The sequence below is a fragment of the Mobula birostris genome, chromosome 15 (genome assembly GCF_030028105.1).
Source record: "Mobula birostris isolate sMobBir1 chromosome 15, sMobBir1.hap1, whole genome shotgun sequence".
Taxonomy (NCBI): Eukaryota; Metazoa; Chordata; class Chondrichthyes; order Myliobatiformes; family Myliobatidae; genus Mobula; species Mobula birostris.
In genome coordinates, this window is record NC_092384.1 from 31079775 (window position 1) to 31105530 (window position 25756).

At 40.6% G+C, this 25756-nt stretch overlaps 1 pseudogene; it reads left to right on the forward strand.

Annotated features, from left to right (window-relative positions):
* The first annotated feature begins 4074 nt into the window (after positions 1-4074).
* On the forward strand, positions 4075-5007 carry LOC140210277 (sin3 histone deacetylase corepressor complex component SDS3 pseudogene; annotated as a pseudogene).
* The last annotated feature ends 20749 nt before the right edge of the window (positions 5008-25756 follow it).

Sequence of the window (25756 nt, forward strand, 5' to 3'; positions counted from 1 at the left end):
TGTGTATTTGTGACTGTCGCACTGGAATATGGAATATCAAGAAAGAAAGCAATGTGACACAATCACATATATACCAATTTTCACATCTATAGACGAACCATAAGACCAGATGGTATAGGAGCAGAATTGGGCCATTTGGCCCATCGAGTCTGTTCCGTCATTTCATCATGGCTGATCCAAATTTCCTCTCAGCCCCAATCTCCTACATTAACCCCATATCCCTTCATGCCCAGATTAAGCAATAATCTCTCAGCCTCTGCCTTAAATATACATAAAGGCTTGGTCTCCACAGCTGCCTGTGGCAAATAATTCCACAGATTTACCACACTCTGGCTAAAGAAATTCCTCCTCATCTCCATTCTGAAAAGGTGCCCCTATATTCTGAGGCTGTGTCCTCTGGTCTTAGGCTCTCCCACCATAGGAAAGATTCTCTACACATCCACTCTATCAAGGCCTTTCACCATTTGATAGGCTTCAATAATGTCACCCCTCTTCTGAATTCCAGTGAATACAGGCCCAGAGCCATCAAACGCTCTTTGTATGACAAGCCATTCAATCCTGGAATCATTTTTGTGATCTTCCTTTGAGCCCTCTCCAGTTTCAGCACATCTTTTCTAAGATAAGGGGCCCAGACCTGCTCACAGTACTCCAAGTGAGGCCTCACCAGTGTTTTATAAAGTTTCAACATTACATCCTTGTTTTTATATTTTAGTCCTCTTGAAAAGAATGCTAACATTGCATTTGCTTTCCTCACCACAGACTCAACCTGCAAACTAACCTTTAGGGAATCCGGCACAAGGACCCTTTGCACCTCGGTTTTTGTATTTTTCATTTAGAAAATAGTCAACTCTTTCATTTCTTCTGCCAAAGTGCATGACCACATACTTCCAGACACCATATTCATCTGCCACTTCTTTGCCCATTCTCCTAATCTGTTTGTCCTTCCATAGCCTCTCTACTTCCTCAAAACTACCTGTCCCTCCACCTATCTTCATATCATCTGCAAACATTGCAACAAAGCCATCCATTCCATCATCTAAATCATTTCATTGACATATAACATAAAAAGAATCAGTCCCAACATAAGTCCCTGTGGAGCACCACTGGTCACCAGCAGTCAGTCAGAAAATGCTCACTTTATCCCACTCTTTGCCTCCCGCCAATCAGCCACTGCTTTATCTATGCTAGAATTGTTCCCATAATACCATGGGCTTGTAGCTTGTTAAACAGCCTCATGTGTGACAACTTGTCAAAGACCTTCTGAAAATCCAAGTACACAACATCAACTGATTCTCCTTCATCTAACCTGCTTGTTACTTCTTCAAAGAATTCCAACAGATTTGTCAAGCTGGGTTTTTCCTTGAGGAAACCATGTTGGCCACAGCCTTTTTTATCATGTGTTTCCAAGTACCCTGAGACCTCATCCTTAATAATGGACTCCAACATCTTCCTAACCACTGAGTTCCAACTAACTGGCCTATAGTTTTCTTTCTCTGGTTTCTCTCCCATCTTGAAGAATGGAGTGACATTTGCAGTTTTCCAGTCTTCCAGAACCATTCCAGAGTCTAGTGATTCTTGAAAGATCATTACTAATGCCTCCACGATCTCTCCAGCCACCTCTTTCAGAACTCTGGGGTGTACACCATCTGATCCAGGTGACTTATCTACCTTCAGACCTTTCAGTTTCCCAGGATGGTTCTCTCTACTTATGGTAACTTTGCAACACTTCGTGCTCCCTGACACCTGGAACCTCCACCGTCCTGCTAGTGTCTTTAGAGCCAATGTGATGTTGACTAATAAATGAGATTTTGTATGTACAGTATAATGGTGAGTTGCCTGAATGGTATGAGGGATAACTTTCTCCAACTTGGAAACCAGTCCCCAGGTGCCAGTAATTCAGTTGATGAGTTTGAAAAGTCCCTGCTTCTTCATAATTCGTTGGCTACTTCATCACCATAGCTTGCATCTGATTCTTCTTTGTGTATTTGGGTATTTAGTGCACCAGTGAGCAAACGTGATTATAGTGGGTGCAATCCCACAGAGCTTTCCTTTAGTTAGACTGTGAATCTTAAAGAACTTTTGGTTGCTTCTGATACGTAACATAGCATTCTCAACTCTGATTATCTTATGTATATACCAGATTCAAAGGGCATTGTTGTAGAATTCTCCATTTCATGTTCTTGTGTTTTATACTTTCATCATAGAATACCCTTCGTAAAGTTCTGCATAATGAATGACTGAAATACAGTGACCTCAAAATTTATTCTCAATTGAATATATCTTCTCAGCTTGGATCTGTACCATATAGCCTACAGTATAATAAGGGACTACTTTATGTTTTAGTCACATGTCATTGCATGCGCTATTAGGTGTGTATTGATCTGTACGGGTATGCCAAGTTCGGTTTCTGTCAGTAAAGAACCATGAACTTAACTCCCTTCTCCAGCGTTTTTATTAATAACATTGTTGTGTAAACAGCCCACATACACAACAAATTGGCAACGAGGTTAATGAACCTACGTCTTATCAGAACGCCGTGTTTTAATTGATAACGACATTTGGAAGAAGAGCACAAGGAACGAGCTAAGGAGCGGGAGAAGGAGGCAGAGTGAGGCCACAAGTCTGAAAGGAAGTGGGAGCACAGCCGGGGTCGGGAACGTCAGGAAACCAAGAGGCACAGTCGGAGCTGCAGCACATCCAGCTGAGACCACAGCCGGCGCTGACCCCCAGGGGTTGAGGGTCTGCCTGCCCCAAAAAGGAGACAAAAAGGAGCAACACACACACATCTAGATGGAGTGCACTCATGGCGCTAGCAAAAAGGACACATGAGTCAACAAAGAAAATAAGGGGAGAACGGGGCTTAATTAACATAACAAAGATGGCAATGATTGGAACCATTACAGCATTTGACAGTGGCATTGAAGACTGGGCAACTTATGTTGAAAGAGTGGAGTTATACTGTGAGGCTAATGGTGTTAAGGAGGAAAAGAAAGCCAGCATCTTACTCAGTATTATGGGAGCAAAAATCATACAGGCTGTTATGGAGCTTGTTAACCCCTGAAAAGCCAGCTGACAAAATGTTAAAGCAAATGGTAGACACTCTCCAACAGCATTTAAACCCCAAATCACTGATCATTGCTGAAAGATTTAAATTTCACTATCGGAATCAGAGCAAAAATGAAAGCATTACTGAATATTGTGCTGAATTGCACAAATTATCAGAACATTGTCAACTTGGAGCTGGTCTATTGGACGCATTGAGGGACAGGTTAGTGTGTGGCATGCACTGTGAAGAAGCTTCTGTGTGAAACAGACCTTACATTTGAGAAAGTGCTAAACATTGCAATATCAACGGAAACAGCGGCACGGGGTCCTTCCGAGATACAACAAAAATCTCTGGCATATGCCACAAATAAAATGTTGCTGAACGGGAATGAAGGAAAGAAATGTTACCATTGTGGGAACAGGTCACATGACCCAGATGACTGCTGGTTTAAAGACAAAGAATGCAGAAACTGTGGCATACAGGGCCACACTGGCAGAGTATGCAAAGCTAGTAATCAGCAGAAAAAAGGCGAAATACAGAGAAACAAGAAACCCCAGAAAGAAAAATACAACAAGGTACACAAAATGAAGGAAGGCAGTTCTGATGTAAATGAATCCGACGAAAGTGAATTGTCTTGTCTGCAACTTCACAGCGTGAAAGAGATAGATGATTGAAGAGTAATATGGATCACTCCACAAGTGGCGGGCGTGAGACGAAAAGTGGAGTTGGGCACAGGCTCAGCTTTAACAGTGATCTCTGTACATGACTACAAATGACTGTTTTCTCACATACCTCTGAAATGAACTAAACTACTGCTAAAAACTTACACAGGACAGAAAGTGTGTCCCAAAGGTAAAATTAAAGTGACAGTGACCTACGGAGACAAAGCACAGCAGCTGAACCTCTATGTACTGAAAAATGGAGGACCACCATTGCTGGGACGTGAATGGCACAGGAAAATCCAGTTGGATTGGCACACCATCAAGACACTAGTTGTGTCAACAAAGGAAGGCAACTTGGTGGGGAAGATGTCCACAGCTCTCCTCTCACCCATTGTTGATTATTACAATGATAAGGAGGAGCTAGACGGCATCGACGATGAGAACGAATACGGTATCTGTGGCCACGACTCAGATGAAGATACAGAGGATGCAAGTGAGACAGATATTGCCAATAAGCAGGATGATGAAGACTATCTGGAAGAAAAAGAGCAGATGTACCAGGAGAAATTGACATCTCTCAAAAGACAGCTACAGCAATTACAAGAAGGCACTTTACAGGAGTATCAAAAAAGGATGAAGAAACTAGATCAACAATACAGGGAAAGAATACGAAATGCAGAGCTTTTTCTGCAACTGGAGACAGAACAAGTGGAAAGGAATTATATTAAAGAGAAGAAAGCAGCAGTGAAGGAATTTGAAGATAAAAAGATTGAGTTAGAAGAAAAGAAAAAGAAGATTGAGAATGAGAGGCTAATAATGGAACTCACAGGAGATTCTATGGGGGTAAAGCCAATAATGACTAGGAAACTAAGGAGGAGACCTAATGACCCTGTTCCAATTACAGACAAAAGATGAAAACCTGCACCTGTGCAGTTAAATTACTTGTTAACAGATGAAGAGATAATGGAAGATCTGCAAACTCACAAGCTTAAAACTCCGAAAAGACCAGCATCTCCGTCTTCTCCTGAGCATCTTCCCAGCACTCCTGCTGGATCACCAGCACAAAGATATGAAGCATGAATAGAAGATGGAAAGTTATATTTCAATAAGGGATGGTATCATAGAGGTCAGGCTATCCATTTGGAATCTGAAGAGAATACGAAGTTTGGCTGTGTAATTAGCTCATTTGGAACAAATGAGATGTGGGTAAGGAAGACAAGTGATAGCACAAAGATGCGTATATATCTAGGACAGCTGCACAGAGGAGTCTTCATTATATGGAGGTGAACTGCTGCCTAGAGCTCTTAGCAAGTCGGAGGTGCACATCTTCTTAACTCCCTACGCTCAGAGGTCAACCTTTCATGACTTTTATATGGAAATCTGTATTAATACAAACAAGTTTATTGATAGACTGAAGAACACACTATTTGAAGACACTTCCCAATCCACCTCAGTTTTGATGATTGTACATATTTTTAAGAACAACATTCACCTTTTCATGGATTTTACTTTGCTTTTGTCATCTTTGCAAGATGGACGTGACTACTCTTTATGGCTGGAACCTGCCAATTTATGGATTGTTCAATTTATTCCAGACAATAGAGTGAAGACCTATTTGCTTCAGTGCTAGAGAAGACCCCCCCCCCCCACAGAGACTTGAGTTATAAATGGGTCTTAGACCAAAAGTTTAAAAAAAAGGCTTGTTATAATTTGATATTATTAAGTTACTAAGTAAACAAATGGTAGGTGTTTGTATGTTAAGGGTAAACATATTTGTTTAGCATAATGCCCCAGTAAAAAAAACAGTTGATACACTATTAAAATAAAAGGGGAGGAGTGTACCGAATAGCCTGCGGTATAATAAGGGACTACTTTATGTCTTAGTAACACGTCGTTTCATGCGCTACTTGGCGCGTATTGATCTGTACATGTGTGCCGAGTTCGGTTTCTGCCAGTAAAGAACCATGAACTTAGCTTCTGTCTCCAGCATTTTTATTAATAACATTGTTGTGTAAACAGGCCACATACACAACAGGATCCCAACGCTAGTTTATGTGAATGTTATTGGATTATCATCATTGCTCATTATGCAAGCCTTCATGCATTTAAGCTGCAGTGAATATGTGGGTTCTTATTTTGACTACTAAAGCAAATGTTTGCTCATTCCACTTTCTTTAATTACACATCACATGTGCATTAAATTAAATATATGCATCACATAGTTAAACAACAGCTATGCTCTCCCTTTTTAGAGAGATTTACATTGGTTAAATAAGTAAATATGACAGTCTATATAGTTCATTGAATCTCTCTAATCTTTTCAAAGAAATGTTTCATTGGTGTTACATCCAATATTTGGCTTACACAATTCTGGAAGCTTATGTTGTTTCTTTCCCAGCCTCCTCTAGATCAAGCTCTGAAACACATTCATACTCACAAAGCTTTACAATATTCTCAAAGGAATAAGTGAGTTACATGTACACTTCAAATTCTGCCTTCAATTTTCAACAAATCTCCCTGGGGTGCATACTTCATCTATCACTCCAACTTCCCATTTCCGAGTATCAGGTTTACTTAGTTATGCACAAACTCTGTCATGTTGTTTAGAATGTTTTTCTCCATGAGTTGAGTTGCAATTTTGTTTCCATCTCAGCTGTTTCCCTTTCACTCTTCCTTTGAGATTTGGCTGAACCAAGCACAGTGGAGTCTGAGTCTCCCATGCATTCACCGCCCAGCAGGGGTATAACCTGTTGTGGAATGTAGGGTCATTCCGTAGTCTAGTAAAAAGTTTGCTAATTGATGTCTCATTGTTAAACATGAACATTACATTACACTCCATTTGCCAAAACTATGCACACTGCTTTAACCTTTATATATCTCTTTGAATCCTTGTATTATTTCTCTTTGTTAGTGACCCTTGTGACATCAGCAAATTCAGCAACTAAATTATTTTTGCACCTTCGCCAAAGTCTTTGGATAAATGATAAAAAAGAGGCAATTTCACTCATTTTTGTGGAACTCTACCCCTTACATCTTTCCAGTCAGAAAGATCCATTTCTGCCTGCTCTCTATGTTTTCCTAGTAGCTATGTCGGTATGCTAAGTTGTTGATGATGAGTTTCAGATTTTATAACAATAATGTCACAATACCTTAGCAAATCTAAGAACATCTTCTGGTTCCCTTTTCTTCACCATAAGTTGAACAAATAAGATCTTCCTTTCAGAAAACCATGTTGACTGCCTGATTCGGTACAATTTTTCTAAGTGTTTGCTATAACATCTTTAATGCTGGCTTTTGACATGTCCTCTATTATCATATGCCTTGTACTTTATTCGTCAACCTGGACTGCATGTTTTCTAACATGATATTCTGCATTCTGATCTTTCCCCTTATTGTACAATCTCGATGTATTTCTGTATGGAATTAACTGTTTGGATGGCACACAAACCAAAGCTTTTCACCATATCTTGGTACATGTGACAATAATAAACCAACTGCCAATGTGAAGCTAATTGGCCTGTAGTTTTATGTTTTCATCACCCTCCTATTTCAAAAAAAGGAGTTACATTTGCTATTTTTCAATCTAACGAAATCTGCCCTGAATTCGGAGCTAGAAGGCTGCAAGTGAACGGATCATTTTCAGAGCCAAGGCAGCTTTTACCACTCGGGGTAAAAGAGAGGCAAGACTGCGCAGGCGTGTGACATCAGCCAGTAGTGCGCGAAAGGTTTAAAAAGGCAAGAAATCTTCAACGGTTTTTGATTCGGAGCAAGAAGGCTGTGAGTGAACAGCTGATTTTCAGAGTCGAGGCAGCTTTTACCACTCGGGGTAAAAGAGAGGCAAGACTGCGCAGGCATGTGATGTCAGCCAGTAGAGCGGGAAAAGTTTAAAAAGAGGACCACCATATCCAGTGGGCAGCAGAATGATAGGGCTTTGGCTCAATGGGCTTAGATGGTAACAGGACGAGGCAAGTTAGGTTTACCAGTGTTATTTGCGGAAAGGAGGAAGTATGTGTGTGAGGCCAGGTTTTTGTGCTCGGTGTCAGATGTGGGAGGTCCTGGAGTCTCCCAGCCTCCCAGACAGCCATATCTGCACCAGGTATGTCGAGCTGCAGCTCCTAAGGGGCTGAGTTAGGGAACTGGAGAGGCAGCTCAATGACCTTTGTCTTGTCAGGGAGAGTGAGGAGGTGATAGAAAGGAGTTATAGGCAGGAGGTCACACCGGGGCCACAAGGGACAGACAAGTGGGTAACAGTCAGGAGAGGGAAGGGGAAGAGTCAGGTACTAGAGAATACCCCTGTGGCTGTACCCCCTGACAATAAGTACTCCTGTTTGGGTACTGTTGGGGGGGACAGCCTACATGGGGGAAGTGACAGTGGCTATGCCTCTGGCACAGAAGGGTAGGAAAGGAAGAGGAAGGCAGTAGTGATAGGGGACTCTATAGTTATGGGGTCAGACAGACAATTCTGTGGACGCAGGAAAGAAAATTGGATGGTAGTTTGCCTCCCAGGTGCCAGGGTCTGGGATGTTTCAGATCGCATCCAAGATATTCTGCAGTGGGAGGGAGAACGGCCAGAGGTTGTGGTACATATTGGTACATAATGACATAGGTAGGAAAAGGGAAGAGGTCCTGAGAAAAGAGTACAGGGAGTTAGGAAGGAAGTTGAGAAGCGGGACTGCAAAGGTAGTAATCTCGGGATTACTGCCTGTGCCATGCGACAGTGAGAATAGTAATAGAATAAGGTGGAGGATAAATGCATGTCTGAGGGATTGGAGCAGGGGACAGGGATTCAGATTTCTGGATCTTTGGGACCTCTTTTGGGGCAGGTGTGACCTGTACAAAAAGGACGGGTTGCACTTGAATCCCAGGGGGACCAATATCCTGGCTGGGAGTTTTGCTAAGGCTACTGGAGAGAGTTTAAACTTGAATTGTTGGGGGGCGGGAACCGAACTGAAGAGACTGGGGAAGAGGAGGTTGGCTCACAAATGGAGAAAGCTTTTTGACAGGTGATAGAGAAGGGATGCACTCAGACCCAAGATTTGAGATGTGTCTATTTTAACACAAGGGGTGTTGTGAACAATGTGGATGAGCTTAGAGCGTGGATCAGTACCTAGCGATATGATGTGGTGGCCATTACAGAGACTTGGATGGCTTAGGGACAGGAATGGTTACTTCAAGTGCAGGGTTTTAGATGTTTCAGCAAGGACAGGGAGGGAGGCAAAAGAGGTGAGGGCGTGGCACTGTTGATCAGAGATAATGTCACAGCTACAGAAAAGGTGGATGCCATGAAGGGATTGTCTACGGAGTCTCTGTGGGTGGAGATTAGGAACAGGAAGGGGCCAATAACTTTACTGGGTGTTTTTTATAGGCCGCCCAATAGTAACGGGTATATCAAGGAGCAGATAGGGAAACAGATCCTGGAAAGGTGTAATAATAACAGAGTTGTCGTGATGGGAGATTTTAATTTCCCTAATATCGATTGGCATCTTCCTAGAGCAAGGGGTTTAGATGGGGTGGAGTTTGTTAGGTGTGTTCAGGAAGGTTTCTTGACACAATATGTAGATAAGCCTACAAGAGGAGAGACTGTACTTGAATTGGTATTGGGAAATGAACCTGGTCAGGTGTCAGATCTCTCAGTGGGAGAGCATTTTGGAGATAGTGATCATAATTCTATCTCCTTTACCATAACATTGGAGAGAGATAGGAACAGACAAGTTAGAAAACCATTTAGTTGGAGTAAGGGGTACTATGAGGCTATCAGGCAGGAAATTGGTAGCTTAAATTGGATACAGATGTTCTCAGGGAAAAGTACGGAAGAAATGCGGCAAATGTTCAGGGGATGTTTGTGTGGAGTTCTGAATAGGTACGTTCCAATGAGAGAGGGACGTTATGGTAGGGTACAGGAACCATGGTGTACAAAGGCTGTAATAAATCTAGTCAAGAAGAAATGAAAAGCTTACAAAAGATTCAGAGAGCTAGGTAATATTAGAGATCTAGAAGATTATAAGGCTAATAGGAAGGAGCTTAAGAAGGAAATTAGGAGAGCCAGAAGGGACTATGAGAAGGCCTTGGCGGGCAGGATTAAGGAAAATCCCTAGGAATTCTGCAAGTATGTGAAGAGCAAGAGGATAAGATGTGAAAGAATAGGACCTATCAAGTGTGTCAGTGGGAAAGTATTATGGAACCGGAGGAAATAGCAGAGGTACTTAATGGAATACTTTTCTTCAGTATTCACTATGGAAAGGGATCTCGGTGATTGTAGTGATGACTTTCAGCAGATTGAAAAGCTTGAACATGTAAATATTAAGAAAGAGGATGTGCTGGAGCTTTTGGAAAGCATCAAGTTGGATAAATCGCTGGGACCGGATAAGATGTGCCCCAGTCTACTGTGGGAGGTGAAGGAGGAGATTGCTGAGCCTCTAGCGATGGTCTTTGTATCATCAATGGGGACAGGTGGGGTTCCGGTGGATTGGAGGTTTGCGGATATTTTTCCTTTATTCAAGAAAGGGAGTAGAGATAGCCTAGGAAATTATAGACCAGTGAGTCTTAACTCAGTTGTTGGTAAGTTGATGGAGAAGATCCTAAGAGTCATGATTTATGAATATCTCAAGAGGTATAATATGATTAGGAATAGTCAGCATGGCTTTGTCAAGGGCAGGTCGTGCCTTATGAGCCTGAATGAATTTTTTGAGGATGTGACTAAACACATTGATGAAGGAAGAGCAGTAGATGTAGTGTACATGGATTTCAGCAAGGCATTTGATAAGGTACCCCATGCAAGGCTTATTGAGAAAGTAAGGAGGCATGGGATCCAATGGCACATTGCTTTGTGGATCCAGAACTGGCTTGCCCACAGAAGGCAAAGAGAGGTTGTAGATGGGTCGTATTCTGCATGGAGTTCGGTCACCAGTGGAGAACCTCAGGGATCTGTTCTGGGACCCTTACTATTCGTGATTTTTATAAGTGACCTGGATGAGGAAGTGGAGGGAAGGGTTAGTCAGTTTGCTGATGACACAAAGGTTGGAGGTGTTGTGGATAGTGTGGAGGGCTGTCAGAGGTTACAGCGGGACATTGATAGGATGCAAAACTGGGCTGAGAAGTGGCAGATGGAGTTCAACCCAGATAAGTGTGAGGTGGTTCATTTTGGGTAGGTCAAATATGATGGCAGAATATAGTATTAATAGTAAGACTCTTGGCAGTGTGAAGGATCAGAGGGATCTTGGGGTCTGAGTCCATAGGACGCTCAAAGCAGCTGCGCAGGTTGACTCTGTGGTTAAGAAGGTGTACGGTGTATTGGCCTTCATCATCGTGGAATTGAATTTAGGAGCCAAGAGGTAATGTTGCAGCTATATAGGACCCTGATCAGACCCCACTTGGAATACTGTGTTCAGTTCTGGTTGCCTCACTACAGGAAGGATGTGGAAGCCATAGAAAGGGTGCAGAGGAGATTTACAAGGATGTTGCCTGGATTGGGGAGCATGCCTTATGAGAATAGGTTGAGTGAACACGACCTTTTCTCCTTGGAGCGACGGAGGATGTGAGGTGACCTGATAGAGGTGTATAAGATGATGAGGGGCATTGATCGTGTGGATAGTCAGAGGCTTTTTCCCAGGGCTGAAATGGTTGCCACAAGAGGACACAGGTTTAAGGTGCTGGGATATAGGTACAGAGGAGAAGTAAGGGGTAAGTTTTTACTCAGAGAGTGGTGAGTGAATAGCATGGTCTACCGGCAATGGTGGTGGAGGCGGATATGATAGGGTCTTTTAAGAGACTTTTGGATAGGTACATGAAGTTTACAAAAATAGAGGGCTACCGTTAAGCCTCGTAATTTCTAAGGTAGGGACATGTTCGGCAGAACTTTGTGGGCCGAAGGGCCTGTATCTTGCTGTAGGTTTTCTATGTTTCTATGTTTTCTATGAATCTAGGGATGGAAAACTAAATGATCTCTCAGCCAATTCTTTTAAAACTAAGAGATGAAGTCTGTCTGGACACAAGAAATTTTCATTTGCATCTCCAACAATTTGTTCAGTATTTCATCCCTAGCATTTGTAGTTTTCCCGAGTTCCCATCTCCGTTCCAATTCTGATTTACAGATGAGCCTGGGATATCACTTGTATTCTCTGTAATAAAAGATAAAGTCAGATATTGCACAGATCCTCATGCAAGATATTCACGCAGGAGCCTTTTGAGCCTATCTTGTTGTCCCTTCCCATGTAGACTCATGTCAGTGCTGTCTTCTGTGCCCTCTCTGGGGATTAACTGCAACTCTACTTAGCCATTTCCTCAGATGCCACCAGGTAGAGGAACCACTATTACTCTACAACCATCAGGCTCCTGAACCATCGAGGGTAACTTCACTCACCACATCTCAAGCTATAGACTCACCTTCAAGGACTTTTTACAACTCTTGTTCTCAGTTGTATATTTTATTTGCACACTCTGTCTTTTATTGCACACTGGTTGTTTGCCAGTCTTTCTTTATGTATAGTTTTTCATAAATTCTATTGTATTTCTTAATTTTCCTGTACATGCCTGCAAGAAAATGAATCTCAAGGTAGTATATAGTTACACATAGCGACTTGGATAATAAATTTTACTTTGACTTTGACTGCTGCCATGGTCTCCAGGACTGTTGAGCCACAGGTGAGTCCACTGTCTTGAGATGGATTCTCCCTTTTCCCCTTCCATTCTTTATATACTTAATGCCAATTTGCAAAATATGCAACTGCATTCTTCTGATTTTTCCCCGTAACCTTTGACACCCTGAATAATTACGGGCCTATCAAAACCACTTTATAAATACCCAGTGACCTGGCCTCCACAGCCATCTGTGAAACTGAATTCAATTCATTCACTAGCTTTAGCTAAAGAAATCCCTTCTCATCTCTGTTCTAAATGCACATTCCTCCATTCTGAGGCTGTACTCTCTGGTCCCAGACTCACCCACTATAGGAAACATTCTCTCCACATCCACGCTAGTGGTCATTCAATATTCAATAGGTTTCAATGAGATCCATCCCATTCTTCTAAGTTCCAGTGAGAACAGGCCCAGAGCCACCAAACACTCCTCATACATCAACCCTTTCATTCCCAGAATCATTCCTGTGAACATCCTCTCGACCCTCACCAATGCCAGCACAACATTTCTAAGAAAAGATGCCCAAAACTGCTCTCAATACTCCAAATGTAGTCTGACCAATGCCTTATAAAGCCTGAACATTATATTCTAGCATTTATATTCTTGTCCTCTCAAAGTGAATGCTAACATTGCAATTGCCTTCCTTGCCACTGATTAAGTCTGCAAGTTAACCTTTATGGAAACCTGCACGAGGATTCCCAAGTCCCTTTGCAGTTGGAATTTTTGTATTTTCTCTATGTTTAGATAATACGCTATGCCTTTAATCCTTCTACCGAACTGTATGACCACACACTTCCCTACACTATGTTCCATCTGCCACTTCCATGCCCATTCTCCCAGTCTGTTTTAGTCCTTCAGCAGATTCCCTGCTTCTGCAACACTACCTGTTCCTCCACTTATCTTCAAATCATCCACAAACGTGGCCACAATGCCATCAATTCTATCATACAAACCATTGACATATAATGTGAAAAGAAGCGGTCCCAATACTGCCCCCTGTGGAACACCACTAGTCACCAGCAGCCAGCCATAAAATGCCCCCTTTGTTCCCAATATTTATCTCCTGCCCGTCAGCCAATCTGTTATCCATGCTGGTATTCTTCCTGTAATACAATGGACTCTTACCTTGTTAAGCACCCTCAAGTGTGGCACCTTGTCAAAGACCTTCTGAAAATCCAAGTAATTAACATCCCTTGACTATTTTTTGTCTATCCTGTTTGTTACTTCCTCAAAGAATTCCAATCAGATTTGTCAGGCAAGATTTCCCCTTGAAGAAAGCATGCTGACTTTGGCCTATTTTATCATGTGTCTCCAAGTAACCCAAAACATCATCTTAATAATGGACTCCAACATCTTCTCAACCACTGAGCTCAGGCTAACTGGCATATAATTTCCTTTCTTCTGCCTCCCTCCTTTCTTGAAGAGTAGAGTGACATTTGCAATTTTCCAATCCTCTGGAACCATTTCAAAATCTACTGGTTCTTGAAAGATCATTAAAAATACCTCCACAATCTCTTCAGCCACCTTTTTCAGAACCCTAGGGTGTAGTGCACCTTGTCCAGGTGATTTACCTACCTTCAGACCTCTCAGCTTCTCAAGCACCTTCTTCATTGTAATATTAACTACACTCACTTCTGCCCCCAACACTCTCAAATTTCTGGCATCCTGCTAGTGTCCTCCACAGTAAAGAATGATGCAAAATTTATTAAGTTGGTCCACCATTCTTTGTTCCCCATGACTACGTCTCCAAAGTCGTTCTCCAGTGGTCCAATATCCTCCCTCACCTCTTTTTTTACTCTTTATATAGCTGGAAAAAAACTTTTGATATCCTCTTTTATAGTATTGGCTAGCTTACTTCATATTTCATCTTTTCATTCTTTATGGTTTTTTAGTTGCCTTCTATTGGTGTTTAAAAGCTTCCCAATCCTCTAACTTCCCCCTAATTTTTGCTACATTATATGCATTCTCTTTTGATTTTATGCTGTCTTGATCTTGCTTTGTCAGCCACAGCTGCCTTATCCTCCCTTTAAAATACTTCACCTTTGGGATGTATCTTTCCTGCACCTTTTGAATTGCTCCCAAAAACTCCAGGCATTGCTAGTCTTCCTGCATTCCTGCTATTGTCTCCTGCCAATCAACTTTGGCCAGCAACTCTCTCATGCCTCTGTAATTCCCTTTACTCCACTGTAATACTGATACATCTGAATTTAGCTTCTCTCTCTCAAACTGCAGGATGAATTCTATCATATTATGATCACTTATCCCCAAGGGTTTACTTACCTTAAGCTCCCTAATAAAATCTTACTTCATTACACAACACCCTATCTGGAATTGCCTTTCCCCTAATGGGATCAACCACAAGCTGCTTGTAGGAATTCTACAAATTCCCTCTCTTGGGATCCGGCATAAACCTGATTTTCTCAATCTACCTGCATACTGAAATCCCTTTTACATGCCTTTTCTATCTCCCGTTGTACTTTATATCCCACATCCTTGGCTCCTGTTCAGAGGCCTGTATATAAAATTCCTATCAGGGTCTTTTTACCCTTGCAGATTCTTAACTCTACCCAAGAGGTTTCTAGAAATCTCCTCTTTCTAGGGATTTGATTTTATTTCTTACCAATAGAGCCACCTCACTTCCTCTGCCTACTTGCCTGATCTTTCAATATAACATGTATCCTGGGATGTTAGGCTCCCAACTATGATCTTCTGTCAGCCGTGACTCAGTAAAGCCTACAGTGCTATACCTGCCAATCGCTGTGCCACGTGATCATCTACTTTATTCCATATACAGTGAGCATTCAAATAAAACACCTTCACTCCTGTGTTCATCACACCTTTCAGTTTTGTCCCCATGTTATACTTCAACTCATCCCACTGACTGTAATTTTGCCCAATCTTCTGCCTGTCCTTCCCCACAGTCTCACTACACACTGTATCTACTTGTATATCAACTGCCCCATCTTCACCCTATCACTTTGGTTCCCATTTCCCTTACTAAGAAGTATTGCAATCTGCACAGATTTTAAGAAAGAATCTTGACAAACCTTTTTGGTAGGAAGATGGTGGCGCATCGCAGCTCACAGTGGCCACTCCGGTGGTGGTATCTGTTATTTGTCAAGTAGGGTGCCGTGCACAATCCTGATTTGATGGAGACGGACGTGAGAGCACAGAGGAACATCTGGTGAAACTTCTGAAATGCCTGCTTCGCTGCTGTTGCTACTGTGTGGTCTAGAATCTCCAGAGGAGAAGGCCCTGAGTCCTCGGCTTTGCTTGATGCTCGGCGGCCGGGGCAAGGTCGAAGTTCTCGGTAGAGGATTGCGCTCAGAGAGGCTGTGTCGGAGGGGCTGGTCGGAGGCTCGAAGTTTTTGAATGGACTCAGAGTCCGCTGCGGTCGGGTGCTTCCAATGGTGCTGCATCGGCGAGTTGGCGGCGCTTGGAGGTTCATGGCAGGGAGAGTTCCTCCCTTCTGCCCCCTGCGTGGGATAATTAATCTATCGGGACTTTGAGACTTTTTTTGCCGTGCCCATGGTCTGCTCTTTATCAAATTATGATATTGCTTTGCACTGTTGTAACTATATATTATAATTATGTGGATTTGTCAGTTTTAGTCTTGGTTTGTCCTGTGTTTTTTCTTTTGATATCATTCTGGAGGAACATTGTATCATTTTTTAATGCATGCATTTCTGAATGACAATAAAGAAACATACATTAGAAAATTGAAGCTCTTGGGATCCTAGGATAATAACAATGTTAGACACCAAATGAGAGGAACAGAGAAGAAAGTAATTCTTTTCCACCATCACAGATGAGCAGTCCCATCATTATTTTCTGCTATGGAATCTCTATCAAATTCTGTTCTACCACTTTAAGTGTTCCAGGACTGGTGTTGCTTCCTCCTCTTGGCCTTACTTCCCTTTCTATAGTCCATTCCCTGACTTTGTGTCAAGGTATGATGGATGACAATAGTATATGTTCGGCGATTTTTGTACACTTGCATGCCAGCAGCATGGAACCATGCAATCCAAACTTTCAATAGGATTATATTTTCCATGGATTTTACACAACAATACAATGAATTTACTCGCTGATTCAGGGGTCTTGATTTACTGGTTGGATGAACTTCCAAAAAAATAACATGTCGATTTAGGCAGATTTAAAAACAAATGTAAATACTTTAGCAGCAGGGGACTCATATGCTCTAGCATATATTGATACAGTCCCAGTTAGTTTAATTTCCAGGAGAAGAAACAAGTCCTAATGGAGAAACTTCTTGGGTCATCTCCAATGAGCTTTTGCTTTTTGCTGCAAGCTTTTACCTCCAGATTCCTCTGGGTGCTCCAGTTTCCTCCCGCATTCCAAAGATGTACCAGTTAGTAGGTTAATTGTTGGTTGTAAATTGTCCTGTGATGAAATCGTTGCATTGGTAAGCGGTGCAGTTCTTTTATCTGGAAGGGCCTCTGTACCCATATTAGCACTGTACCCCACTAATATGATAAAATAAAATAATCTTCCAGCAAGCACTGCTCGATGAACGCTAATGCTCCATATCCCTTTAGTCAAGTATTTCACTTTGTTGGCTACTTCTCCTCTATACAATTTTATGCTGAGAAATTCCTGTCTTTGGCTGCTTTGCAGACATATTTCCTGAACTGGCTGCCCCTTTGGCTTTTTGGTCTGCTGGACACACTCCACACTGAAACCTGAGTCCCAAAGAGAGGAATCTGAACACAGGTTGCCTCGGCATTTGGGCCTGTACATGTCAGCATGGTCATTAAGAAAATACTAAGCTAGTTTAGTTCTGCCTTTCACCCTAGGAGGGCAATTAACAGTCTGATGTAATGTAATAAAAACTGGTGTTCCCACAGGAAAGTCTTCGATGTTAAGCTTTGCCTAACTGGAAGCTAATAAGGTGTAACTGTGCTAACAACCAATACAGTTAGAAAGCTGATAAGCCAAAGTAAGCTCAAACCTCTAATATATAATATACAATAACAGATCAATTGTTTAATATGCTATGCTTATCCAGGACAATTTAGATTAATAGTTTGCAGGAGCAGTTAGTGTCTTTGAGCACTGTGATTAGAAAGGAACCGATGCTGATGGCTCTTTTAAATTTGTGCCAATATATTTGGAATTTACTTCAATCCATCAATGTCAATGAGTACTTGATTTATTTGTCAAAAGTTAAACCAGAAATTCATGGGCCAGTGATTCCAGCAATTGGGGGTGGGGAGAATCATACCCGCTGGGAACCTCTGCTACTGACCCCTGCATTTTTTCAGGAGTCTGCAAAAGGTTTTCTAATTAGGCTGCCACTAGCATGCAGCTACAATGGTAACTGTGACTGGAAAGATATTAAACCCAAGAGCTCCTGCAGATGCTGGAAATCCTGAGCAACACACATAAAACGCTGGAGGAACTCCGAAGGTCAAGCAGCATCTATGGAAATAAATAAGCAGTCGATGTTTCCGGCCAAGACCCTTCATCAGGACGCAAAGTCCAGTATACATGTTCAAGGGGAGAGCTTAGGGCCAGTCTTCAGGAAATGTCACAGCTGATCTCCATGTTTTAGAGGTCCACTTTTACCGGGGCGGCGCGGTAGCTTAATGGTTAGCACAACGCTTTGCAGTACCAGTGACCTGGGTTCAATTCCCATTGCTGCCTGTAAGGTGCTTGTAAGTTCTCCCTGTGGCTGCTTGGGTTTCCTCCAGGTGCTCCAGCTTCCTCTCACAGTCCAAAGACATACCGGTTAGTAGGCTGATTGGCCATTGTAAATTGTGCCATGAGTAGGGTAGGATTAACTTGGGGGCTTGCTGGGCAACACTGCTCAAAGGGTTGGAAAGGCCTATTCCATGCTGTATGTCAATAAAATAAAAAATAAAAAATAAAATGCTGCTAAAACGTACCAACTCCTTTCTTTGGTTCAGACCACAATCAGAGATTTTATGTCGTGTTAAGCATCTCCTTTGCAGAACTTCAAGGTCTGAGCAGATAACTTTGTCTACCACCTATGATCTGGCTGTACTAAGTGCCCAGAAAAACCCTGATCTGGGGAGCCCAACTCATTCCAACCACCTCTATGATAATGGGTATGCTGGGAAATCAGAGGCTGTCCTCTACAAGGAATGGCAGAACCTAGACTTCAGTCTGGAACCCTTGCATTTAGACGTTTGCCTAAATGCTTACTCTTCTGGTGCCTTGCCTGTCTGTCAAAACCTCTGGGGTAGCTTACCTGGAAAGCTGTAATTTATCATCTCCACTGAGTTTCTTGAAAGTTTTAAATTCTTTTTTCCAATATTTATCATATTTTTAATTGAAATAGTTGAAACCTTCAATACAGACACAAAAGTTAACCTTTTTCCTACAGGTATTCCCCTTTGTTTTTCTGAGGACACTAACTGTTTCTGGGATGCATTTACATTTGAAGGGATTTCTTGCAGTCTTCCTATCTAGCCACATTTTTGAATGATTCTAGCAATTAATATTGAGAAGCTACCGTATTTGCCTATGAAAAGCAACATATTTGGACTTCCTTCTACCTATATTTGCATATTTTCAGACAACAGTGCAATGATTTTCCATTTTCCCAGTCCATTGCTTGTGAGGTAACTTGCACCATTCTAATTAGTCCTACAGCCAGGCCTAGTTAACTCTGCCAAGGCCTGCCAGCAGATTTGTTGTCTTCTGGTTTTGTATAGTTCAATATTTCAATGGGAACGAAATGCACTGGCCTACCAGAGTCGGAAAATTATTTCTGAAGAAGCCTGTTGATTTCCGTTGCTGGTAACAAAAACACTTGATATTATGGTTGTTCTTTTGGCAGTCAGGTAATGTTAGCTTTAGGTATAGTGATCCCAACATCAGGGGAGGAAATGCTTGTGTCCGAAGAAAGCAGATTCCATCTACCTGGCTCTACTCTTCAGCCTGAAGTGAAGTCAAATACCAAAAGTAAATCAGATGGACATCTGGATTTGGATACTACCCACACTGAAAACTTCCTTTTCCAAAAGTTCCCTTCTGGAAAGTGGTATAGGGCTATTGAATGCTGAGAATTTTGGTGTGGCTTTCTGCCCTGCCACCTTATTTAGCCCAGCATCTCTCAATCAACAGGATCAATCCTGCATTGCCAGAGATTATCCACACCTTCCAAAGCTGCACTGGCCAGTTGCAGCAGAGAGGCTGGTTGGTGCCTGCAACTTGCTGTGTGACTTTGCTAGCTGCCATCATCCGACCCACTACACACCCACTTTAGGCATGATTACAAGCTCTCCCATCTCACTGAGCAGCTAAGGGAAGGAATTGAGTGTGCGGAATTGTATTAGATAGAATGCACTGGCAGAGACATTTTTCTTTTGCTGCACTTAAAATAGATTTTTTTTATTAATTAACAAAACTTTCCTGTAAATTTGAGGAGCCCTGTAAGTGATTACTAGACAGAAGATTTCTCAGGAAAGATTATATCAAAGAAAAGCAAGATAACTTAATGGAGTTAAGAAATCTATGAACTCAAGTTCTTTATTAAAACTTATTTTCTAATTAGAGATGTTGACTGATCAGCTATGTATTTTGAACTCTGATATTCTTTATGACTTCCTACATTTTCTTATTATCTACTTAAGTGAAACAATGAGCATCAGATTATTATTTTTATCTTTACAAGCAAGAATTTTCTTAAAGTTTTATTCTATGTATGTGAGTAAATGAAATAGTTGGGAGCAGATTCTACTTACAACTGGAGTCATTGGAAGTACTGGAAGATTGGCTTTGTTAAATGTCTTAATACCAAATCCCATGAATGCTGATATTACATCCAATAATGATAATTTGTATCTGCATGACTCTTCATTGCACTGAAACTTTAAAAACAATAGGTGACATTGATCCAAGATGGTCAGAATTGGTTCAAAAATAAATCATGTTTAAATATTTGAAAATGCAAATGTGTAGTTGAAAATGGAATAAATGCCTACTGCATCATTAAGATACTAATTGTCTCAACACAAAGTTTTTTGTAAGGTGTAATGAAATCTGCTTTTAACAATTTGTGACTTGACACAGTTGCTGCTAAATGATGGGATGATTTATGCAGCAGCTTATGTTGCTGTGCACTTTCTGCGTTATTAAAACATTGTATGATGGAAAGCTGTTCCAGACTAGTTAAGGATAATAACCTCAAGTTCTTTAATTATAAGCTATTGAGAAACTTAAGTAATAATTTTTAATCAAAGCAAAATAAATGTCATCATTTGTTCCTTTCTAAAGATGCAATATGTGGAAATGTCATACTTATTGCTGATGCATGCTTATTCATTAACTTCTAATTGCATACACCTTTAAATGAGACACACAAACCACATTCTGTTTCAAGAACAGTTTGTTTAAAGTCTGAGAGGCTCCATTATTAGCACTATTTAATTATGAAAATGGCAACCGTGGAGAATTCTGAACAAACTATTTCCCTTGATCATTAGCTACAGGGGCAAAAAAATGAAACACTTTCAACAATGAAAGGTTCATATTTCAAATGTATAGCTTCTAAAAGGGTATACACAGAAAATCAATTTTATTAAAGTCCTTCAAGGACTAAAGGGACGTTCATGCAGCTAAGCAATTTCAAAAATATGTCCACAGGCAGTGACAGTTTTGATTCATGTTTTAACAGTGTAATATTTTGACTGTTTTCAATATTGTCCTATGAGAAGGTCAGCTATAATTTTTATCATCACACTTCAATCAATATGTACTTATCATTGTTCTATTTTACCTTTAGTTTATAATCTTTTTGATCTGTGTAAAAGTATTTTGTATGGGATCTATATAGATTGTCATCTCATTAAGTAAAATACATTAATGGTCCAAGTCCCTTTTACAAGATAAGTGATTTAGGTCCAAACTAATAAAGATGGAAACTCATGCATTGAATGAGAGTTTTAGCAGTTGTGTTCAATCAAACCCATAACTGAAAAGAGTCGTAAATACCCATTTAGATCACATAGGAAAAATTACGTTAACATAGCAGATTACTGGTTACTGCGCATGCCCTTATCTGGCAGTACAACTTGGACTGTATTTATGTATTTATTTATTTATTTATTTATTTATTGAGATACAGCACAAGATAGGCCTTTCGAATTGCACTGCCCAGCAACCCTAATCATGGGACAATTTACAATGACCAGTTACCCTACGAACCAGTACGTCTTTGGACTGTGGGAGGAAACCTCAACACCCAGAGAAAACCCACACATTCCACAAAGAGGACATACAGGCTCCTTACAGATGACATCAGAATTGGACTCTGAACTCCAGTGCCCCGAGCTGTAATAGCATTGCACTAACTGCTGCACTACTGTGGTGCACTGGCCAAACCAAAATCAAGCAGACGAAAATTGTATAACTTTTGATTTACTTCCCCTTGTCAGTACGTTTTGAAAAATAAGTGAAATTATTTCTAATGAGACTGTGAAAGAATACCAGACTATTATAACCATCTGACACTAATTATATTTCCAATAGTTTGAAGTAATTTGCATCAGTAATTAACTTTACATCTTGTAGGTAATGGGTAGCAGGCTGCTGGAAGTGATAGGGGGAATATTTAACTGCTTGTGATCTGTTGAAAGGAAACATTGGCCAGGTTTTGACTGGAAAGGTTGTGCCTTCTGTGCTCACCCGCCTCATTCTCTACTCTCAATCAGAGCCCAATCATAAAAGGCCAATATTTTTCCACAGATGGCTCAGGAATCCAACTGGAAAGTCTTTGATAGTACTGGCTGATTTACTGAGAAGTAAGAAGTGTAGACGAAGTCCATGGGAGGGGAGGCTGATTTCCATGACGTGCTGAGTTGCGACCACAATCCCCTGTGGTTTCTTCTGGTCATGGATGGAGCAGTTGCACTTCAAACAGTGATGCATTCAGATGAGATGTGTGTTTTGATGCATCAGCAAAAGTTAAGGGAACATGTCAAAATCCTTTAACCTCCTGAGGAAGGAGAGGTACTGATGAGCTTCCTGTCTCTGGCATCAACGTGGTCGGATCAGGACAGGCAATTGGTGATATTCCCTCCTCGGAAGTTAAACCTCTCAACCCTCTCCACCTCAGCGTTATTGATGTAAACAGGAGCATGTGCAATGCGCCTCTTTCCAAAGTCATTGACCAGCTCTTTTGTTTGCTAACATTCAGGAAAAGATTGCTGTCATGACACCATGTCAATAGGCTGTCTATCTAGTTCCTGAACTCCAACTCATCATTATTTGCAATATCTGGTATCATTTGAAAACTTGTAGATGGAGTTAGAGAAGAACTGGGACATAGAGTCATCAATGTACAGGGCATAGGGTATGGAGTCGACGATGCAACCTTGTGGAGCGCCAATGTTGAGAATAATTCTGACAGATACCACAGGCATTTTCCACCATTAACATCACAATAGTTATTGAATTAATAACATTAAATGAGGCTTTTGAATTGTGAAGTGCAAGAAACACAGCGACAATGGAAGAAGAAGATAAAATACTCATGAAGAAAAATAAACTGCAATAGCTTAGCTCAAAAAAGCTTTGCACAATATATCCAATGGTGCATTTCTGCGGTAGATATTTGTTATTCATTGCATACATTAAAAATGTAAAGTAGTATTAAAAACAGATTGAAGTTCATTTTTGAACTATTGTTCCTTTGAACTCAATGGAATGGAATTTCAAAAATAGCATTTTTATGTGTATTTAGAGGATGAATTTCTACAATGTATTTATTTATTTAACATTCCTAATTCTTGAAATTGCTACGCTACAGAATTACTTTATTCTTTAAGATGTTTTGTGTTATAATATACAGGTGGAGAGAGTCAGTAATTCTGCATTTATTAGTGTTATCATTTTGGAGGACCTGTACTGGGCCCAGCACATAAGTGCAATTACCAAGGAAGATCAACAGTGCCTCAACTTCCGTAGGGGTTGGCAAAGATCTTGCATGACATCTAAAACTTTGACAAACCTTTATAGTTATGTAGTGGAGTGTATATTGACTGGCTGCATCACAGCTTGGTATGGAAACACCAATGCCCTCGAACAGAAAATCCTACAAAACGTAGTGGATATGACCCAGTACATCATGAGTAAAGCCCTCCCCAACATTGAACACATCCACGTGAAGTAGTGTCGCAGGAAAGCGGCATCCATCATCAGGAACCCCTGCTTCCCAGCTCATGCTCACTTTTGGCTGCTGCCAACATGAGCCTCATGACTCACACCACCATGTTCAGCAAAAGTTATTACCCCTCAACTATCAGAAGCGTGAACCCAAAAGAGAAATTCACTCAACTTCAATTGTTCCATCAATGCAATGTTCCCACAACCTATAGACTCACTTTCAAGGCTCTTCCTTTCATGTTCTCAATATTTATTGCTTATTTATTTATTATTACTATTTATTTTGTTTTTGTAATTGCACATTTTATTGTCTTTTACACACTGGATGAACACCCATGATGGTGCGGTCTTTCATTGATTCTATTATGGCTGTTATTCTATTATGGGCTAATTGAGACTACCCAGAAGCAATTGAATCTCAGGGTTGTATATGGTAACAAATATGTACTTTGAATTTTGAACCTTGAATTGAAAACACATTGGTAGGAGTTAGATGGGCAGTCTAGTGAGTGGTAGTTTTGAACATCTTGTTTGATTTTTCCCCCCTAGTTGTTCATCTTCAAGATTTTGCTATTTAATTTTCCATAAAAAGCAGAGGATCAGATATTAAGTGTATACATGTGTATTTATGAAGTTTGTACACTCTGTGGTGTAACTTATTGCGTTGTTTGCATTCGGACCATTTTCCTGCACTCACAAGCTCAGTCAAAGTTCAGAAATGTTATAATTTAATAATTTATCATAGGCTAACTTTAATTTGACATTCCATGACTCATTGACATTGTAAATAATAGTAGAATGAAAATGTACTTCACAACTGGCAGACAGTGCAAGGAAATGAAGCTGAAAGTGCTTTCTGTTGCTAGCAATTGGTAGCTTGTTGCATAACTGTGCTGTTAAAATTGAATTATGCTCTTGAAATATTTAAAATGCCAATTCATCACAAAGCTAGAAATTTGAATCAACTCCATGACAAGTTATTAAAATATATATTTTCTTTGCTGTACTTGCCTATAATTTTTAACTTTAATCCTTGCTAGTAGGATTTCAGATTACAGACAAGATTCTCAGGAGAGGAGTGAAGGCTGCTTGATGTAAAAACATGCAAGGCATTAAATCATCTAATGTATAACACAGACTAAAATAAAATTCAAATAATTAAACACTTGAAATCTGATATAGCAGACCTCTGCTAGTATCATGTTTCTTTTTATTTTCATGTGTGAATAGAGGTTTGTTGAATTGCAGAGTGGAAATATACCATTATCAAATTCACTGCAATATTTTCAATACAATAGCTACATAATTTGTTTTTACATCCCGTCTATGTCAATAGCATTAAACCTTTTAAATGCATCACATATGAGTATAGGGACATTAGTTTTTACTTGAACGCGTTAGAGAAGAATGTACAAATATCTTGTGACAATAGAAGAGAAATCTGCAAATAACTTTCAGCCTCCTACAATGGTGAGAAAGCTGCTTCCTTCAATTTCAAGTCCTCAAACAGACTTTCTAAAGTTAAATAAAGTGATATATTTTATGAGGTTCTTGGCTATCATTCAATGAAATAAAATCTGAAAAAAAGGCCAGTATGGCTTTGCGTTCAAGTTTTAAGGAAGGGTATAAATTTACTCTGTTTTTTTGGGATTTTTTTTTCATTTTGGTGTTTCCTTCAGGAACTCTAAGGTTAGTGCAAAACTGAGATGATAGTGCTTATGAGGCATTTGGATGCTAACTTTGGAATTGGCATTGTGAATTGGAGAGTGGATCAGACACTGAGCTGATGAAGACTATCATTGCAGACATGATCTTCTGATAATGGTCCTAGGAGAAGCTTCCTTGAGCAAAGCCAATGTAAACCCAATTGTAGACTTGGAAAATTACAAATCCACCATGAGTGAGTGAACATTTTTTCAAAGAGATGGGAGTAACGTAACAAGCTTGAGGAGAATTGAGGAAATACTAAAACATTGAACTGTAAGCAAATGAACCGAGATGAGGAAAACGTCAAACCTTCAGGTTCTGTGCTGATGAATGTTGTTTGTTTGCAATGAACAAAAGTATGGTGCAGAAGAACACGAGTCAGATCCTTAAAATGGAGAAATGAATAGTTGTGCAATTGACTTGAAATGCAATAGCATAATTAGAGCTCACATATTTAAAATCTGCAAACCTGCTATAGGGATTAGATTCCAATGATTCACTGCTCTTTACAAACGTGCTGTGTTCGGGAGGAGGGATTTCACTACGAATGAT